We start from the raw sequence: 21,149 nt of genomic DNA, 5'->3' as shown, positions 1-21,149 counted from the left end.
ACGGCCTCTCATCCGGTTACCAGTCCATGACGGATATGGGATTAGACAATTATTCCGATTGCATGGACTTGATGGTAGAGGTAACTGACCAGTGGTTATGTGAACCACCCTACTGCCCTACAGCGGCGAGGAGTCCAGCAATCTTTTCAAACATAATTATCTTCCACAGGATAATTATGCGAACTTGCGAACCTATTGAAATTGTTTACCGTTTATACTGACCTACTGTAAAACTTGCTAACTTCGGATGCCTTGTAATTTCGGATAAAGTTTTCAATCGTTTGTCATATTGTGCTTCTGGCAGTTTCTATAGTGAATCCTTATATATCTAAATCATATTCAATCGGGCAATTTAATTTATTTTTTGATTAAAAAAATCATGTTTCACAATAGAACTGACCTTCCGTTTTCGAGCGGCTCAAATCGTGACTTCTACTGATGCTAACTTCCTCAAACTACCGTCTTTCGATAGAGGGCGATAACAATGTATATGGGAAATTAGACTGATCGCAAAATGTCGCAGAAGACTTGAGAAAAAATAGAAATTCAAATATTTTTTTATTATAATAATAGTATCTGATGACACGTTGAACTTCCTGTCACACTGACGTCATGTTGCGTCACCTTTATAGATTTGACGCCAAACTTTTGGGCGCCGACGAGTTGGCGTGATTTGAAAATAGCAACAATATTTTGTTTGATTGGATCAACATCGAGGAGGAGCGAGAACGTTCATGCTTGACTGAATCCTGCGCTTTCGTTCGGGCCATGGAAGAACTAGAACAAACTGTAAGTTCATTATTTTACTAACCAAGTTTTGGTCATTAGAGCGTGACTAGTCAGAATAATGTAGTTGTAATAAACAAGAATCGATGCTGCTATTTCTTGGCTCAATTGAGATGAAATAGTACGAACTATTTGTGTTGTAATATAGGAACTGAGACTTTCAAGTTATGTAACTGTTAACAAAACGTTGTTTTCTCGCTCGCTCGATTCGACAATGTGCTTTTTACATCTCTTCCGCATGCGCAGCCTTGCGTTTCAATTTAGTGTCAACAAAGTTTTGGTATCGTCCCAATAACGCTCTCTTAAAGTTTTTCTTTGTTCATAGCTCAGGCATCTTTGCTATTCTGTTTATCCTTCTTATATTTGAAAGAGTGTTCCCACTTTTCAAATCTTTCTATAACGTTTTGAATCAGTTTTCACCATTCCTAATAAATTTTCCCTTTTTAGAATGAAGACAGAATTGCTCTTTTGAAGAAAGCTACAGAACGCCATGTATTTGGATATAAGGAGGCAATGACTGCTAGGTTATTGTGTTATTTAAAAACATTTTCTTACCCTCAATTCGAACTTAGTACCTACAACCCGCTGGCTATATGAGGCAGGGACATAGGGTTTTCAGGGTCGAAACGCCCCCTTTTGAAATGTAAAAAAACATTTTTGTGTAACATACATAGCAATTTTTCGCAGCTTGAAACGCTTTTTAGACCCTCGAGAAAATTGAAAACCTACTTCCACCGGCATCTGGTAGAAAATGATAGCTGTTTCTGTCTAGCTTGGCTATTAAAATTTCAAAACCCCCCTCCTTTAATAATTCCTGGCCACGCTTCTGTAGACAAAGCCTGGTTCTGGGATACCAGGCAACTTGGTGATAAATTTTGATCGCTTTTTCTGCGAAAACAACTCTTATTTTGGTAGGAATTGTGGCGAGGTGGTTGGGGAATTCTACTCAAAAGACAGTTCTAAACTATTTTTTCTCCCCATTGGCCAAAGCAAGTTATTTGAAAGGGTACTAATAAAAAAGTTGCAAGCTAGTATCAAGCGAAAGTATGTTTTATTCAAAAAATACGATGAAAATATATGGATTGAACGTAAATTCCAAAACTAAATAAATGTAAATATCTAAAATAAGGCGGGCAAGATCAAATCTAAAAATATTTTTATTTTGAATTAGCTTCACACCCCCTCAAAAAATTGTTTACGCCCCCCTTGTGGGGCACCCCTCTGTTTGACTATTGCACTAAGCAATGCTTGAAACAATTCAAATCAATAGGGGGGAGGGGGAATTCCAACAAGGCCCCAATTCTAAACCGATCTTTTTTTCCTCCCATAGGTCAAGGCATTGATCGTCATTTATTCTGTCTCTACGTCGTGTCAAAATATCTCAAGATCGAGTCTCCCTTCTTGCAAAAAGGTCAGAATATCATTTTCTATTCTTTTTTTTTTTTCGTTTTATTTTTTAATTTTTTTTCGATTTTTTACTTTTTCTTATTGTTTATATATTTCTACTCACTTTTTATTACGCTAACCACATGTGATGTTTTGTGTCTTCGCTCTGGACAAACCTAATAAGTTGTCACTGATGATTTGTAAGGGGCTGCATTTTTTTTTAAGGTCTGGGTTCAATTAATTGGGTAGGCAATACTGGGAACTGGGAAGGTTCTGATTCGCTGTTTGCATTAATCCCCCACCCTCTCTAAAATTTCAAACACCCCCCTAATTTTGAAGTAAGATACCGCATTTTTTTACCTAACTTAAGTATGATTGTATTTGAATATCCAGAAGGTAGAATATTTATCAGTGCAGTTGGTCTGTCAAATACATAACACATTTTTATAAGTTATTTTATCGCTAATAGGAAAATATTTACCAACCTTCTAACCCTCTAAAATGAAATGCTGAGGTACATACTGGCCGTGGGTTCTCATATCTCCACTATGTGAGAACCTCCTGTTCTAGAAGTGACAGAATCTTTCCAGTTTAGCCGATGATCCAATTTATTACACCCTGGGTAAGGTGGGGCGACATGATGTTTGAACTCAAACTATCGTCTAGGTCCAACCCCTTAAACATTAGAATTAAAGTAAAAGCACAAATAAAGTTGGATTTCCAGATCTATTAGTCTTTATTGCTTTTCTAAACACTTGCCCCACTTTCGTCTTTGCCTACCCAAATTTATTGCACCTCTAGATGAGCTGGTGACCAGAGTTTTTTATTCGGCCAACAAAGTCTCACACCATAAACTTTAGCATAAAAGTAAAAACTAAAAGCATAAGTTGTTTTCAAAACATTTCTCGCAACGATCATTTTTCTTTTCGGTGTTTCTTATCGTGCTGGTGCAAGCTATCGCTGAAACTTAATTTTCTTTCTCGCTGTTGCAACTTAGTGCATGTTTAATTCGAAATTCACAAAATTTTGTCCCTAAAAATTTGTCAAATTGGCTGTTATGGAATTAATTTCATCTGGTCACATTGACATTTCAAACCCTGCATTATTTACTCATTCGACCATGACTTCCATTAGATTTCTCAATCATGTGACTCTCTAGTCATTATCGTTAATCAAATATTTTTCTCATTTTAACCCTGCATTTTCGGTCATCATTCATCCAACCATGACTGCCATTCATTTTTCAATCATGTGGTGTTCTATTGCATATTCATATTCATCAATTTTTTGTTCAATTTAACCCGACATTTTCGTTCATCAGACCATGATGCTCCAGCCAACATTCCTAATCTCAAATTATTTGTTCATTTGGCCCTGCATTTTTATTCCTCTGACCATAACTTTGATTAAGTGTTTCACAAATTTAAGTTCATTAGATAAAAAATCATAAAGAATGTTATTATCATTTTAACCCAGCATTTTTAATCATTCAACTGTGACTGTCTTTATTTGTACCCTTCATTTTTAGTTATTAACGCATGGCTGTCTATTGTCATCAAATTCTTCATTATGTCAAAAAAAAAAATTTTCTAAAAAGTTTTTTTTAAATCGCGAATTACAATCATGATAATAATTATTTATTTGTTTGCCACAGAAATTTGGAAATTTTCTTTGTATCTAACTAAACTAAAAAAAAAATTGTCTTGATTCCGTATATCCAGCAAACATTCAGCCCCTCTGTGAAAGCAGCAACTTGTGAATACGCAAATAGTTCCGCATCAATTTTAGTTCATTTTGATACTGCATTTTTACTTATTAGACCGTGACTCTTTAGTTGAACCCTCAGTAACATATCACCCTGTGACTTTACAAATCCATGCGATCCCCTGAATGATTAGATAGATCCACATCAATTTCGGTTCATTTCAACCCTGTATTTTTATTTATTAGACCGCGACTCTTTAGTTGAACACTCTGTGACAAAGCAGTTACAAATCCTTGCGACCCCCGAATGTGCAAATAGTATCACAGCAATTTTGCTTCATTTAAACCCTTTTTTTACTTATTGGACCACAACTTTTTTTTTAGTTGAATCTGATGATGAAAAATTAACAGTCTTTTTTAATTTTATTTTCATTTCAACCCTGCGTTTTTAGTCATTAAACCATGACCCACATGGCAAGTTATTGGACCTTTCAAATACACCCATAGGTTGTGACTCATCAGCCTTTCAAAAAACATAGTTCAAAAATTGAAGGAGGGAGGGGGAATCCCATTTTTTGGATGTAGTCATTACACGCATATAACATTTTTTCATATTAAAAAGAAAACCTTTTTCATCTTTGAGTTTCTCTACTCTAAAAAATAACTATTATCATGCTGTGTGTCTTTCTTTTCCCTGTTTTCATTAATCTTCAATCAGTTTCCATGTTTTCTGTCGCAATAACTCCCAACTTAAGTAAGTCTGTCTTGCTGCAACTCAACAAAATTGGCTTATGTCACATCTTAAGGTTTTGTGAAAATCGCTTTTTTGTAATACCGTGCAACCAAAACTAAATTGCACATAAGGGACGACTTGCAATCAAAACTAAAACAGTTGCAGGTACGCCATATTAAGATGGTCCATGATGATGGTAGATGAAAAATTCAATTCCTGAAAAAAGTGACACAAACTGCTTTGGTTTTTCCGCTGTGAATTTTGTAAATTTTGCCCTACTTTTAAATATGTTTGACCTTGATTAATATTCAAGTCTTTTTTGGCTTTTTTCTAAAATTACGCTCAAACTGACTTAACAAATGATAACCAGGGTTGGCTAAAAATGAATACTTGTGCTTTGTACATTTTAATATAATATATCCGGATGTGGAATATCGATTGTAATCTGGAGGGATCATGAGTAAAATAGGAGTATGAGGGTGGACACAAGCACAAATGGTCTAAACCAGTGGTTTCCAAACCGCAGCCCGCCGGTCAACGATTTAATATGGCTCGCCGAACTCAAGTGAAACAGTTTAACAAATTTTTTTAGTTCTAGATACTGTTAATATCACAGTTTAAGCCTGTATATATTCTTACTTATACCGGTATCTAAATTATATGTACCAGTACTGGTTTCGACCCCTAGCGGGCGCTCCACTTTCCCGAAAATATCCTTCTGCTTCTAATTTGGCCTCGGCCAATCAACTTCGGGAACAACTGGCCTAAACCTAATACCCTATCATTTCGAATACATTCTTAAAAATCTCTTCAAATATTCTTTGGGTTGTGCTTCTAACCATTTGTATTAACGCAAACCCTTCTATCTAATCCACTGTTGCTTTTTAGTTTTGATATTGTATTGTGATGTAACTATGGTTGTGTTCTGACATCACTATAGTGCAACGATTTTCATTTTTAGGATATTTTGATGTCATAATATGGTATGAGTATTCATCTTCATGATGTAAAAATCACTCTAAACCACATCACTTTGTTTCATTGTGACATCATATTTTGATTCATAACATCATAATTTGAAATCAGATGCTTGGTGAAGCGTGGAAATTATTTTCATAACCTGACCATGTCTGTTTAAATGATTTACTTAGTTTCATTGTGACATCATATATTGACTTATGACATCATAATTTGGGGTAGGTGCTCGGTGAAGCGTGGAAATTGTCAACGTTCCAGACCGCGATTAACCAAACTGGTCGTATCGACCATCATAAAGATTTTCACACTGACTTGACACCACAAGGGGGAGGATTTGGTCAGGTGAGTCTAATATGACATCATCAAGCATCTCATAATACACTGGCTGTGATTGGCTGTTTGTCTAATCATCACTCATGCATGGTATTACTAACACCCTTGTTTGCGTAATTCTATCTCCTAATTTTTAGTTTTTAATTCTACAGAACATGCGATTGCAACAATCATTGCCCTCAACGCATTTTTTAAACCGAATTTGCGATTTTTTTACAATTTTTTCTGTTTTAGTCAGGTTCAGTCATCGTGGGGGGAGTGAACAATCAATGGAGGGGGGGGGGGGTATTTGTGTGAAAACTTTTTGCGAGGGCATTCGACTTCTATATCTTTCCCTAAAAATCCTCTGTGTTTGTTAAATCCTCGTATTGCTTATGCAAAAAGTTTTCACATAGAACAAATGGTACTCTCGAAGGATGTGAACCAAGATGGAGGACACCGGAATGTAGTATGTGTACCAGGTTAGGGTTAGGCCATAATCTCAGGTACAAATACTAAGGGAGTCACTTAGCTAGTCCCCTAACACGAAATAGAACTAAAATAAGGAAAATTGGAATAAAATGTTGGTCTAATCTTAACCTGGTATACATATTACGCTCCGGTGTCCACCATCTTGGTTCACATACTTCGGGAGTACTGAACGCATTACAGGTTGGCCCAAAAGTGGGCCTACTGTTATTGATACCTGTGTTAACGGCCTACTATTTGGCAAATTTGTATAAATAACATATATAAAACAGTTGTATTCTACCTGGTTTACAAGGGATTATGCAATGCTATATTTTAGAAGTTTGTTTTAATTTTAACAATCTTGTATATTTGTAGAAATGGTTTCTAATGGATTAGTACATGCTCGTCATTGCACTTTTGATTACCATGTGTGAGTACGAGGTTTGAATTCCGTAGGGGTATAATTTTGCGAATTGGAGCGAGACTTGTGTAAGCTTATTCCGCTAGAAACCATTTTTACAATAATAATATTTTCATTGCTCTAATCATTTTCACCTTTTCTCTCTTTATTAAACTTGCTTCCTACTTCCTGATCTTATGACCCTTGAACCTGATATGGCCCCTTATCATTCCAACATATAACGAAACATTAGGTGCTTGAAATAACGTATTTTATGGTTTGGGTTGTTTTGTCTAACATTGTATGACCTTTGACTATAAATTTGACCTCTATAAAATGATATTTAACCCCAAATTATAAAATCACCTTAAACCAAAAAATTAACCTCTAATTTACAAAATGACCTTCAACCCCAAATTTGACCCCTAATTTGCGAAATGACCTTCACTCCTAAATTTGACCTTTATTATACAAAATGACATTCAACCCCAAATTTGACCCCTAATTTGCGAAATGACCTTCACTCCTAAATTTGACCTCTACTTTACAAAATGACCTTCAACTTAAAATTTGGTCTCTACAAAATAACCTTTGACCCTAAATTTGACCTTTCCACTCTTCTGCTACGACCCTGCTTCACCCCAACAGGTTCTTCGTGAGCCGTGGCGTCTTTCGACGTCTCAGACCCCCCCCACCAACAGGGAATGAAGATAAATCTTGTCGAACACCCCTCATTCTTGTCTGGGGGAGGAGGATTCAGTCCGGTAAGAATGCAATAGCGACATCTAATGGACATATGGGTCTTACACGCTTGCAGGCTATGTTGTGCTGTTTCTTGCATTGAGTCTTAAATCTGCACACCTTGTATTTATAATTATAGTCAAGCTTATAATGTCTCGGGCAGCTATGTCCTCCTCTCTTCAATACCTCAATTACCAAAATTGTTTCAGTTAATTGTGTGTGTGGAGTGTGTTAACAAGTCAAAATTTGAATAACAAATCCTTGATTTGATTGGTTGATACAATACGTGATTATATACAGGGTGACCAATGGGCTGATTAAATGAAAAAACAACAACTAAAACAGTGTTTCTCAAGCGATGGGGTGCGCCCCACAAGGAAGGCGTAGACAATTATTTGAGGGGGCTTGAAGCTAATTGAAAATAATCTACGTGGATGGAACATAAATAATGAAATTGAGGTAAATATCCAAAATAAGGCATGCAATATCAAATCAAATTTTCTTTTTTAATTAGCTTGACGCCCCATCAAACAATTGTCTACGGCAGGTTGCGCCCCATTTGAGAACCACTACGCTAGGTCATGGCCAGTCTATTGAAGGATCTCAACATCGTTAATGATTTCGGCTGCGGTGATACTTGAGAACAGTGTTATTTGTTTGATTACAGTAGTGTTTGTTTGATTTGATCTTTCCTGCCTTATTTTTGGTATTTACATTCACTAGTCTGGTGCAAACTTGACAAAGGGGCTTAAAAAGCCACGAAAACACCATTATGTTTCACATCCCAAGCAAAGTCTCATGAGACAGTAAGTAATCCTTTTATAATATTTCATGTGACCTGCATTTGCAGCTATTTCTATGTAATGGATTTGCATATTTATCCCGAGGAGGGGGAAGATGATAACACAGCCTGATTCTACGGCAAACCTCGGCTCGTCGTCCGGTTACCAGTCCATATTCTGTCTGGGATTAGTTAGCTAGTTTGCCCACCTAGACCGGTGGGCCATGTAAGTCTGACTAAAAAGTTACATTTTATGAATAATATTTACAGTGTTGCAAAAGCAAAGGTGGAAAACAATAAGCCTCGTGCCAAAACTAAATTTAATAGCAATGTCAACAAATTCCTTTAGTTATTTTAAACTTAAACATCAAAATTTGGTTTTAGTTTGGTTGTGGCAGCATCGGGCTGTCTTATCTTATTAGACTACCATATTCATTATTTTATCATCATCTTATCTTAACTGTTTTTTTTATCTAGGGGACTCTCTGATTACATTCTTTTGAATGTATTCATATTTCCACGTTATTATCTCCCTATCTATTTATCTTATCAGAACTCATCTCGATTTGCTGATAACATCGAAAAAGCAATGATGGATGTGAAGGACCTCTGCGAATATGCAAAGAAAAAATAATTTGAGAAAAAAAGAAAAAAATTAGGAATTATTATTATTAGGTTTTAATGCATTGTGTTCTATAAAAAAAGGGGGGAGCACTGGGGGTAAAAAAGTAGGAGATTTTATTTTGATTTTACTTATACTTTTGTGTGAAAAAGCGTGTTCTATTTTTTCTGTAATATTTACTGATTGTGTTTTTATCTTAGTGTAAAACAGATTTGAAAACCAAAAAAAAAAATTTCTGAGGGATGGGGGAATTTTTCAGATAAATTTGAATTTGATTAAAATTTGATATAAATCACGATTCAGCATACTTGCATAAATATTTTGACAATTTTGAACAAACCGGCAGTGACTCTGAACTTTTTTTCTGCCCCCTGCCCCCCCCCCCCCTTGAATTTTCGTCGTCTCACTCAGGTGAGAGCTGTATACAGCATATATATCTAGACATGTTTTTCACGTTTTTTTTAAGAATTTTGGTCCATTTGTCTGTGGTGAGGTCACAACACAGGACCCAGAGAGATTATGACATTTTTTCTCACACCCCCTGTCCCCCCACCATTTCAATGGCCCAGCCAGGAAGGAAAACCGCTCTAGTGGGTGCTATCTGTCGGGGCCCTGTTTTTTTTTTCTCCCCCTCCCCTCTTTTTCCAAGATAAACTCCCATGTTGTGCTCCCCCGCTTTTTCATTTTCTGTATATTCAACATATCAACCACTTTGTATTTGCTTTTAGGGAACACCACATAGTCACAAATATTTTTGATAATAACCCCCCCCCCCCTCCCCCCAAAAAAAAATGAAATAAAAAAATGTGTTATATTCATATTTACATTAACAAGAATACAGCATAGATAGAAAATAGAATAAAAAAATTTCTTAGTTCCTTCCAACTTATCTTCCTCAAATATTTTCACTTTATTGAGGATATTATTTTTCAAAACAATACGTTGTTACGAAACCATATATTGTATTGGCCCTCACAGACGTATTAAATGAAGGTAAAAACAATTACCGATTATAAAACAACAAACCTGGTTAAGATATATTGAGAACTGACTTCTTAACAAAATTGAAATTGTAAACGGACTTTATGGACACCCTGTATTTATGAGGCATTTTAGATTTGACAATATATGATTATATTCTCGGTTATGGCAATATTCTATAGGATTAGAAATGGCTCGGGTTTCTCATATAATTATTATAAAAGACACCGACACAATTCTTTTTGACAATCAACTCAGAATAATGTGGTGTTTCCTCTATATATATTAAATTTGTGATCTTCTTTGATAGACTGTTAGGAATTGAATCTTTTTTGAAGTTTTAATTATGATTCCAGGACTGAACTTTGGAAACCAAATTAGATAATGAGAGCTGTAGCGTATATACAGGGACATAGTCAGGAGGGGGTTTAGAGGGTTGCTCCTTCCCTTTATAAATGTAAAAAAGACATATTACTGATTTAAACATAGCAGTTTTTCGTAAAATAAAATGCTTTTTGATCTTGAAAACCCATCTGCTTCGGCATCCTTTTGAAATGTAAAAAAAGCAATTTTATGACCTATAGTCCTATACGACCACTGGACAGACCTAGCAATTACCGTCCAACTTGGCAATACCAAATATCAAGACCTTCACTCTTGAAAATTCCTGGCTACGCTTCTGCTTATACACGCTTCAAATGTCTGTAAAGAAAACTTCTTTGGCTTAATTTTTGAGTTTTTGTCGAAGTTATGATTATCACCATCAAAAGTCCAAAACTATAATTAATGAGAGAATTCCAAATTTTGACCACAAAAAACTAAGACTCTGTGTCCCATCTCTACAGCCCTGATTTTGTGTTCGAATTTTTGGTGAAACAATATTTTTGTATGAGTTATGTGTGACTATTCAAGTATTTATTCGAGCGTATTTTTTTTCACAAGGTGGTGTATTTTTCTAATTATCATATTTTTTAGGAGCATGTCATTCACATTATCAGAATCTCAGAGTGTGTTCAAGTTTTGCTCTTTATATACAAGCCCAGGCGCTCCGGAAGTATTCACACCAAGATGACGCACAACCTGAACAACCTTGACCTGGTACACATACTATGTTCAGGTTGTGCACCATCTTGGTACGAATACTTTGGGAGCATGCAAGCCCTAATTAATTAGGTGTGTAATGCCAGCTTTTTTCTCTACTGGATTCAAGTCACAGCGCTCTTGGCTGATTTTTAATTCTGGGTGTCCGAAAGTATTTTTTACTCTGAATATTCCAATGGATAGTGAAAATAGTGAGGGTGCTCCCGAAGTATGTGCACCGAGATGTATAGGTACCAATTTAGAGTTCAGGTTGTGCGCCATCTTTGAGCAAATATTTCCGGAGCGCTTAGATTTGAATTTTCGACTCCGGACTCTACTCTAGTAGTCTCTAGTTTTTAGTCCGGTGGTTCCCAACCATCAACAGCTCCCTTCCTGAGGCTTTAAGGACTCATTGGCCCCCTGTTTATCATTCCAGTGGTATTCATAGTTTTAAAGACCCCCGGTTGGGAACCGCTGCTCTAGTCTTTGAATACAGCTTTTCAATATCAATAAGAGCAATTCAAACTAAACTCTGTCGGACTCCAATATTGTTATTAAAAGCATGTCAAACTCTAGGGATGTCCTATCACAGGGGTGTGCAACCTGCGGCCATAAGAAAAAATTGTGTGGTCCGCGCAGAAGTGACAGTTTTAAAAGGTGTGCTGCCTGTAAAACGAGTTTTTATTAGTTCAATCTGGTTTGTGCCAGTTATTCCAATCTCTTTGCATCGCATAGCTTATACCCGAGTTCAATTTATTATCTATGCTTATGACGTCACAGAAGCGAACTACACATGCCATAAGATCAATAGCCATACCTTTTTTGCCTGCGACTACTAGAAATCCTATGTTAAAAAGGTGTGTCCCGCGGTTTCATCAAGGTATTTGTATCTGGCCCTCTTGTATTAAAGGTTGCCCACCCCTGGATTAAACTATTCAATCTCAAAAAGCTATCCAGCTTATGGTCACTGAAGCATGACTGAGCAGAATAATCACATTCTGACAAGCAGGGTGAAATTCTGTAATTTAAAAGCATTTAGGTATAAACTTTTATACTGCTGAATTCAGACCCGCCGTTCTCTCTATATACTTAAACTTTTAGCTGTTTTTGTGTGTTTTGAAATTTTTGAAAGTAAATTGGACAAATATAAATAATATTTTGCAGGACTGTGTTTTTTCTTTGAAATGGGAGGGGTGAAGACATTTTGAACAATAAAGAATGATAAAAAAAAATTGTAATGCCCTGGTACACGGAGTGTTGGGCTTGACAATGTTGACATTGCAAGTTTGAAATATTGAGTTTGAATTTCAGACCCCTCTTCTTGGGCAATGGGGTTTATATGTCCCCGGGCACCAAGGTACAGGGGCGCCAAAATGGGGCTAGCAAAAATTTCACAACAAGGGTGAAAAAACAGTCACAAGCAAGATCGCACTGGCGGCAGACATCTAGCCTTAGTACATGACAAACTGTACACTTGGTCAGACCACTTACGTCGACTGCCGACGTCATCAGGCACATTGCTCGCGCACGGTCAGATTTCCATCGTAATTACATGGCCAAGAAATCTGGCCGGGAAACAAAGCAAAATTTGATTTGGTAACGTTAGGTAACAAAATACACGGGGTTAATTACGTGGTTCTGTATCGTTAAGTTCTTGCCTGCGCACTCTGATGTAAGTTGATATTAGTTCTGTGCTGAAAACAAATGGCAACGGAATTTGGTTGAATGATGTTAATACATGTTTTGAGTAATACGTGGTTGTCAGAGTACCGTACTTTGCGGCAGAGTTACATAAAATTTATTATACTGTGCTAAAAGACCCCAATGCCATTTTCGACAATTCGACGAGATTGCACATATTTTGCAAATTTCTACGACACGGACATCAATGGCCACGAACTTTTCACCGAAATTGAAGATTGCAGAATGTTGCTCAGTAACAGAACTGAAAGTCAACCAGAAACTCTTTTGGCTCTTCTTGGTTTTATTGTGTCTTTTGGAGACGACGTTTTACCCAATCTGCGAATTTCTCTACAAATTTTGTCAACAATGTCAGTTTCAATTGCAAGCTGTGAACGGTCTTTCAGCAAATTGAAACTTATTTTGTCGTATTCGCGTGCATCAATGGGACAAGATCGTCTCAATGATCTTGCATTTCTAAGTGTTGAAAGAGAAACATTAGAAAAAAAAAACAGATTTTGATGACGTGTTAACCAGTTTGCGCCAGTGAAATAAAATAAAAAAATTATTGTAGACTATGTAAACAGGTCTCAAACTCAATTTACTTGGGGGCCGCTGGGGCAGAGTCTGGATGAGTCCGGGCCGCATCAGGTTTTTCATAATAAAAGCTTAGCAACTCGTTTAAATTGTATTCCTTGTGTACTGCAACTTTAACTGTGCAGATAAAACACGTCGGGATGCTCCTATGCTCAACAAAGAAATATTGCATTAACCAGTTTTTTGAAATTGTCTGTGCTCATCACAAACCTTTATGTTTACTGAAACTTCACTTCCAACGACACGTTTAGGGATGTGCGAAATTATAAAATTCCATCTTGTAATAACTGTTGCGCTGATGTTTCAAATGCCACTACCCTAACTTAGTTAGTCCAATTTAGGCCGACGGTGACGCAATTTTAAACGGTCAGTTGGGCAAAACCTTCGTGATTCTCAGATCGCCATGGCGACCAATTTAGATGTATTTTTGATTCCTTTTCCACGCAACACTCGGGAGATGCTTGCGGAACATTAGTGTTCCGCGGAACACAGTTTGGGAAACGCTGTTATATTAAAAGCATTAATCGTGCTAAATGAGCTAAGTGTCGTGCGGGCCGCACTAACATCAAACTTCAATGCCAAGGCGGGTGCCACAAACTATCATCCCGCGAGCCGCAATTGGCCCGCGGGCCGCGAGTTTAAGACCCCCGATGTAAATCATCTTAGACAGTAACTGAGTGGGACATTATGGACTTATGCTATATTTGTATGGTTTTGCGTCTTCTTTAAACAAAATGTTCCATTAAAATTTGAATACACATATTGTAACCAAAATTGCTGTTGGCTATCTTCTTCGTTAGTTGATGTTGACTAGTTAACTACTTTGATATATATTGGGCTCCTACTATCTAGACTCCGATATAAAACAATTATATTAATCAGAAGTTATACGTGCTCAATTGGGAGCTCCTATTAATTTTATATAACAGATAAACTCAATATCCATCCTTTAGTATAATTTTGTTGCTCCGGTCAATGACATTAAACAACATGATGCGCAACTCCGGCATTTTTGGCCGAAGATCGTATCCGATAGCACGCTCCAATGCACATACTTGACGAGACGAAAACGAGCGGATGTGTGCTGCTTTCAAAGCATAACACGAATGGTGTTCGTGCCTGCTTTGACAGTTGTTTGGTTTTTAATGATATTTGGAAAATTGAAGGTAAAAAGAAATCGGAAGAAAGTAAGGTAAATACTATTGTTGTATATCACACCCGGGAATCGCACTGTTAAGTACATGTGGGAAAGCCAGCTTTTGTCAAATACTACGAAGTTATTAATTCAGTACGGTACGTAGTTGACCATTTGCCGAAATTGCATATTTACTTACCCCTTATGGTTTCAAATAGTTCATGCACCTCCATTTAGATGTTTTCAATCAGTGGGGATATATACTCATTGCTGATTGCTGTTCATTGTAACATACTATTGCGCATTCACTTTTATTTGCGTATTGAATCAAAGTGTTAACAAGTTCACCTAACATTCCACTCATGCCGGTCTATATTGTATAGTCTGATCTCTCAAGTATTTGGAGCCACGAATGCTTTTATTAGTTGGTTTATATACCAAATTCAGTAAAACATTTTTTACATAAAACATGGGATATTGGATTTATTAGCTTTTCCATTCTAAATCATATAGACTGCTATATTTATTCTTAACGAAAATAAATAAATCTCCTCTCTCTCTTCAGATGTGAAAGTTGTGGACAAACCTGTCTAAGCATTGTGAGACTCCTGCAGCACAAGAGGCAATAGCAAATATAGTAAGTATATCAATCAAGAAATTAAGCCGACATAAAGCAAAACTTTCAACTATTCGTTTAATCTCAATTTCCTATTATTTATTCACAGGACAACTATAGCAGAAGGGGAGATATCAAAAGTCTGGCGACATATCAGTGACAGTGTGATTCCAAGAAATATAATTAGAATACTCCATAAATGTTTGCAATAGAAGAACAACCTATGGAGGCATGCAAAGAAATTTGACCCTTCGGTAAAGTTGTGTATATAGCCCCTACATCCTGCAGGGCTTGAGGGAAATAACTAAAAATTCCAAAGCGTAAGATTACATAAGCGGTCTTATTTGTAAAAAGTCACAAAACATGCCAGACATACCTAAAACAGCTTCGAAAAATGAGGATTACGGGTCACTGACTACACCTGTGTTATATTTGGTTCATCAACTTTTGGTAGTACTATAGAAGAAAAACAAAAAAAGGGTATAATCATGATTTATGATAAAATACTGTTATGTATTTTGGACAGCTTCAATCTAGACCAGGGATGTCAAACTCGCGGCCCCAGAGAACTTCCAGTGCGGCCCTCGAACGCTTAACAATAATTGTAATAGTATTTTGGAAGTTTTTTTTTATCTAAATGTAATAAATTTTTCAAACCTTTCAAAGTGAAATTGAATATTCACACAGAAAACAATTTACTGAAAGTAGTTTTGAAAATTTTTTTTTTTTGTTAACATCAATCTAGCAAAAGAATACTTAAATAAAACATTTGAGTGATTAAATTAAACGCAAAGTACATGAAGAAGGTGGCATTTTCAAAGAAAATGGGAGTTGCAATATTTCTGCATTTTACAAAATTCTGAAGCACATTGTGTCATATTAATTTCTCATATTTCCATCAGTACAATAAAAAAACACAATAAGCTCAGCAGTCAATATGACAAATTCGAAGACCAACTTCGAACAGAAAATTTCCATGTGCTTGTATATTAATATGATTATATAACGACTCAATAGCAATAATAATTCAAGCAATCCTATGCCATGCAATGTGGCGCGAAATGTCTTGTCGAAAAAATCGGTCATTTGTTTTTTTACTGATCTATACATGAAATGATAAAAGTAACTTTTTTGCATTACTGGAATTAATTAAACATTCACAAAGATCCAGATTAACCCATGATCATGTGACCTCGTTATGATCATGTGAGTTAGTACTATGAAATCATTTCAGTCTGGCCTTAGTATGCTGGTGACACAAAAAAGATGCCAAACGTCAGCACAAATGTAATTAAAAACATTGAGTTTATACTGTAGTATTTTTGTTAATTTTAGGTTCATATATTCAGATTAAGTCATTTTTAGTGTATGTATTATTTATTCCTTAACCAAAGCTTGTTCAAAAATGATTTTGATGGTTGTACATGGAATTTTATGATTTTTTGTAATAAATACAATAACTTGCAATAATAGGGGAATGCAAATATTAATATGTAATTGCATTTGAAATAAAAGAAAATAATAAAACCTAATCCAATTGTTTAGTTGCATCACAGTATATGTCACAAACTAAAACTATCTGAAAAATACACCACTGACAGTTTGACACCACTGATCTATTCTAGACGATTCAAGCGATTTGCTTTGGGAAATAATATCCCTTCAATTAAATTGAAAAAAATCTCGCTATATTAAATACAAAATCGTTGCTATCATAAAGGTAAACCAATTCAGCCACTCGGAATATATTGGCCTTCACAAAGCAATGGAGGCAAAATTGAGAGTTCATGAGCTATGAAATTTTGTTCTCTTCTTTGTCTTGAACTTTTCATACTCCTCAGCCTCTATTAATTTTTTTTTTAATTTTAATTGTCATGTGATGGTCATACAAATCTTTAAATTGTATTTTCTGTCATAATGTATTATCTCAATGTGTCAAACTTTTAATTAGCGTGCATATTTTGCTTCCAGCTAAAATAAATGTTTTGTCTTGCTTATTACCTCAGCTTGGAGTATTGACAAGAAAAAGGTGCCCATAAATTACGTAAAATTTTTTTTAACTCATTGTTATAATCAGAAATCACAATTAATAGGAATTATAAACACCCAACAATCAATGAGAATTATATGCCAAATCCCTCATAATAAATTTGTTTTCTAAAATCGGAGGAAGGCAAAACATGTAGGTAGTTTCCATTCACACAAGTCTTTCAAGAAGACTTGCTCGAGACAAACTAAATGAGTATCGTCAGGTGATCGATAAGGCTGCAAGTTGAATCAGCCCTGCAACCTCCTGCATAGAAGATAATATTAATTAATGGGCTATGAGCTAAATTCCTAAATTTAGACACAAACCTATCTACGAGGCATTATGTACCAGCAATGTTACCTACGATTAACTGAATATGAAATATGTCTAATAAATTCACCTACTAAAGCAAGTTCGATAAGTGCAAACTTTGTGTTATGGAATTGTATCACAGCACCGTTAAGAGAAGTAAAAACAGTTTTGCTGTTTTGTATGACACCCTCTTTAAATGAAATTTCAATGTTTAAGCGCAAACATTAAAATTACTAACTTTGAACTTTGTCATTATCTGCAAAATGTTCCACACAAATCTTTACGCTATCGCGTTTGTAATCTTCTCTGATAAAAAAAACGTCTATGATGTCTAGAATTACTCTTTACAGCTTGTCTGCCATTCCAGCTTCCCAAGTGAGCAAAACTTCTTAGATATAGAGATTATTTTCTTTTGTTACAGGCGCAAAAAGGGCAGGTACTACAAGTAAAGAAGACGCCGAGTAGCAAAAGCGAGTGGAAAACGATCGCGAAATGCGACGAGAAATATGTGCATTGGAGCGTATCATGAAATACAATCTTTCGCATGTAGTCTTATGGAGTGACGTCAGAGTTGCCTATCATGTTGTTTAATGTCATTGCTCCGGTTAAACAAATTACGATCGTTAATAACAAGAAATTATAAAACACGACTTAAATCATAAAATATGAATGGTACCTTAAATAGCATTGTCCATAGGACAAGAGAGCTACGCCCAACTATATGTACACGTCTGTTCGCAGTACAGTACGGTTTACCATACCGTCAGCTCACAGTCTACAAATATATTCACACCAAGCGAAGCAGTACAGTAGGACACAAAATGGCGTCCGATTCCCGCAGAACGTTTAATGACGTCATAGCAAACAAAAAGAAATTTCACAGAGCTAACAGGAATATTTAAAATGAATAAAAGTAATAGCCTTCTGGGACAAAATTTTATCTTCAACCACTGAAAATTTCAAAGCAATTGGTCCAGTATTCGAAGAGAAAAGCGGTTTTTTAATATTTCCACTAGGTGTGTTATTCTGTGTCAAAGAACAAAAAAAAACATAATATTGAAACGAGCGTTATGTCCACTACGTGTCCAATAACAGCAGAATTAACTAGAACAGCTAACCTTTCTCCCAACACTCTATTTTCTTTGTCCTGATCAGTCTATTTAAATGGAATTGGGGGTTTCTCAATTTATTGGATAATTTGTCTATCTTTATTTGTTACTTCTTCGGAAAGAAGGTTTTTCCTCGACCAATCAAATTCTAATTTAGGTCGAATATCTTGTAAAGTTCATGAAATGACCTAGTTTGGGTTCAAAAATAGCGATGATTTCCTTGTCCTGTGGAATTTTTTTATGCTCATGAAAATTTACAGATTCTAAGTCGAAAGTCAAGTTTTCAAGGGTAATATTCGATGATTCGATGAAAGTGACAAATTGCAAATTTGTTTCAATATATATACATATTATTTTGAATAAATATATATAAATACATATAAATTTGATTTTACATATATAATTTGTTTTTACATGTACAATTAAATGTAATAGAAAATATGATTAAACTTGAAGGTCGGGGCGCCAATTTTATAGTTTGCCCCGGGCGCAAAATATGCTGGCAACGCCTCTGTCACACATAGAAATTTTTCATAGCTTAGAACGCTTTTTAGACCCTGAGCCGGTTCTGCTAGCTGTTACGGTCTAACTTGAAAATTACAAAGTTCAGAATCCCCCTCCCCCTCTGAAAATTCCTGGCTACACTCCTGTCTCTGATCACCAATGCAGACCTAACATGTCTTCTTATAGCATTGGTAGCTTTTTGTTTATCAGAAGAGCTTTCGAATCTATTCTGACATATGACTCTTTTCTTTCAAGAGAGTTATTTGATGTAACATGTTTCTTACTGTATGTGAAATCTCAGCTACCTATTTGACACGTCAGTGGACATAACGATCGTTTTAATATTATGTTGTTGTTCTTGTTATTCGTCATCATTAAAAAATCGCTTTTTTTTTCGAATACTAAACCAATTGCTTTGAAACTTATAGTGGTTAAGACTTATTACTTTTATTTATTTCTAAATTTCGTATGGAATCTAATATATCATCCAAAATTTCGCTGTATTATTTCATCCATGGGAACACTGGCTGTCCGGTTTGATTCTGTAAATTCTTGCTACGCAAAACTCGGAAATTTTTTGAGGGTACCGGTAGCGTCAAAGTTATGGTTAACGTGTCCATATATTTGAGCATTGCTCTCTTGTCCTGCGAATATTAGAAAAGTTCACAGTAGGTGACAGTATAGAACAACTATTCAATTCATCAACGTGGTCTTTGAATGATTGACATCTGAAGATCAAGACATTTAAAATCAACTCAACTACAACTTGCACATCAAATAATTTTATGCAATGATTTTGTAAATTATCAAACCGATTGTAATCACCCTTTCTTTCATCTAATTTGATATTTTGCGGGAACTCAAATGGCAGCCACTATGCGGCAACAATGAACAATATTCTTTTCGGTATCCATGGTGACTTAATTGTAACTTCCGGCCTAAATAATTTTACACATCATGAAGGCAAAGTATTGGAAATAGAGGCAAAACATTGGAATTCTTAACGTTGAAGATGTAGCTTAAATTTACTATTATTTTGTGGCTATTGATATACAACAACCTATTTTATTTCAAAAAGAAGATTATTATTAGGACAGGATAGAAGAGAATTTAAATATCCTGCCGAAGAGAAAGCCAATAACACCTCTTAGTCATATAGAAAACCACCGGTTACCTGTCAATGTCGGGTATTGTATTAGTTAGCTAGTTATTTGATTTTGGATGCATGTACTTGATAGTGAAGGGAGCTGCAACTGACCAGCGGTTACGTGAATCACCCTACGGTGGGGAGGAGTCCAACAATCATCTTGTACATAATTATCCATCACAGGATTCAAACCTGCCAACCCACGCAAGGCTATAAAGCTCTACATAAGCTCTACCTATGTTAGCATTGCAGGTTAAAATGTCGTGTTTAAAATATTCACACTTTTGAATAGGAAAGATTTCAGACTACAAATATGGTATATCAGTGGAAGCTTATACAGAGCCTATTTCAAAGTGAAAGGCAGGAAACAAACATCAAATAGATGTTCTTGTTATTGGTAAGAAAAGCTATAGGACAGTGGTCACCAAAGTGTGGGTCGTGACCCCAAGTTGAGTCGCCCTAAATATTTTAGGGGTCACCCAGTGTCCGGCGTTGTATTCTTGTTTTATTTTTTAATATTCTATTGTGTGCATTCTACACCGAGCTGACTAGCTCTACATAGCAAATTTGGATATTCTGAATTATCGTTATATCTTTTATACAGGGATCCGCAAATACAGGGTTGTGACCCAAAACCGTCCACTCTGGGTCGCAAAACAATTGCAATTTTCCGTAAATATAGGAATTGTGTCTGTGTAGCATATTTATCTATCACAACTTTATGAGCATCTGATTAAAATTATGGATGCTTTCCTGAGCATCGACATCTTTATTTACTGCTGAACATTGGCCAATCAGCATAAATGCAAAATTTGATGTAACAATAAGCGTTTTAGCATACACTCAAACACTTTTGTGTCACTCAGACAGATTTTCATGGTGATTATTATCTTGTTTTCGCATGCTATTTGTAACTTTTCAGTCGTGTTTTGGTAAATATAAGTCCAAATCAAATAACTCAATGATCATTTTGTCTTCGTATGAGTCTCATTTTAATTGCAGTAATCAAAAATTAGTCTAAAAATAGCTGTGACAGACTAGACTA

General features: G+C 35.8%; 1 long non-coding RNA gene across 1 annotated transcript; it reads left to right on the top strand.

The window, feature by feature from the left end:
- Nucleotides 1–284: 284 nt before the first annotated feature.
- On the top strand, nt 285–7,437 carry LOC120335780 (uncharacterized). Its single transcript, XR_013479851.1, has 5 exons — nt 285–789; nt 1,234–1,310; nt 2,117–2,197; nt 5,810–5,929; nt 7,024–7,437. It is a non-coding gene; the product is annotated as an uncharacterized LOC120335780 (long non-coding RNA).
- The last annotated feature ends 13,712 nt before the right edge of the window (nt 7,438–21,149 follow it).

Source organism: Styela clava, chromosome 2 (assembly GCF_964204865.1).
Source record: "Styela clava chromosome 2, kaStyClav1.hap1.2, whole genome shotgun sequence".
NCBI classification, from domain to species: domain Eukaryota; kingdom Metazoa; phylum Chordata; class Ascidiacea; order Stolidobranchia; family Styelidae; genus Styela; species Styela clava.
This window is presented reverse-complemented; position numbering and strand designations above follow the sequence as displayed.